The 1,183-nt window shown below is 43.4% G+C and overlaps 1 non-coding gene across 1 annotated transcript; it reads right to left on the reverse strand.

Annotated features, from left to right (window-relative positions):
• Nucleotides 1-107, reverse strand: LOC133309384 (small nucleolar RNA R71). The gene has a single exon (XR_009751319.1). It is a non-coding gene; the product is annotated as a small nucleolar RNA R71 (small nucleolar RNA).
• Nucleotides 108-1,183: the final 1,076 nt, after the last annotated feature.

Consider the following 1,183-nt stretch of genomic DNA (forward strand, 5'->3'; position numbering starts at 1 on the left):
AAGTTGAAGGATGAGATCACAGGATTCAAGCAGAAGGAGTCAGAGTCTATCTATGAGGCCTGGGAGAGGTTCAAGACACTCTTGAGGAAATGTCCACAACATGGAATAGAAGTGTGGAATCAAGCAGCAATATTCCTCCAAGGGTTGACAACCAACACCAGGACATTGGTGAATGCCACAGCAAGTGGTTCATTGACAACCAAGACCCCTCAGGAAGCCCTTGACATCTTTGAGTCTCTAGCATCTCAGGAGTTTGACAATGCTCCGGTGAGTGACAGAAGGACAGGAATTGTTAAACTTGATGGCTATGATGCTTTATTAGCCAGGAATGACCAGTTGTAGCAAGTTCAGAAACAACAACAACAACAACTAGATACTCTCACTAAGCAACTATCCTCACAAAAGGTTGCTTCTATGGACACCAATTGTGTGTGTGCCATTTGTGGGAAAAACCATGTTACTGATGATTGTGACTATGGAGGGTCTGCTGAACATGCAGAAGTTAATGGAGTGTGTTATGACCATCACAACCAGAGGAATTACAACAACCAGGGGCGAAATGTGTATGTGCCACCATGGAAGAACAAGAATCAACACCCAGGGTCCAGTTATAGTTCCAACCATCAGTTGAATCCTCCACTACATCCTCCACCACCAAATTCCTCACAGCAAGGTGATACTTCTGCATGGGAAAAAGCCTTTGTCCAGTTATCCAAGACTACTCAAGATTACATTCAGGGGTCTAATTCATTCAGAGAGGAAACATCTGCATTCATGCAGGAGACTAAGACTTCATTCAGAAATCAGGAAGCATCTATCAGGAACTTGGAGACCCAGATTGGTCAGTTATCAAGACAGATATCTGAGAGACCACAAGGAAAGTTTCCTGGTGATACAATGGGGAATCCCAAGGAGCACTGCAAAGCAATCATGACAAGAAGTGGGTTGGTGCTTCAACGGGTGAAAAAGAATGTGAAAGATAAGAAGGATGAAGAAGAGGTTGTGGTTGAAGATGTAGTCTCTGATGATGAGGTAGAGAAGGTGAAAGAAAATAAAGAAAAAGAAACAGTGAAGGAAGATAAGGAAGAAAAAGAGGTGGTAGTTGAAAATGATGGTGTGCCCAAGAATACAATGAAGTGGGCGAAGAAGAAGATGGCTGACAAGCAGGACCAGCCAGTTACTT

The sequence above is a fragment of the Gastrolobium bilobum genome, unplaced genomic scaffold (genome assembly GCF_033153095.1).
Source record: "Gastrolobium bilobum isolate Gb01-03AN ecotype WA unplaced genomic scaffold, APGP_CSIRO_Gbil_v1 utg21251, whole genome shotgun sequence".
NCBI lineage: Eukaryota > Viridiplantae > Streptophyta > Magnoliopsida > Fabales > Fabaceae > Gastrolobium > Gastrolobium bilobum.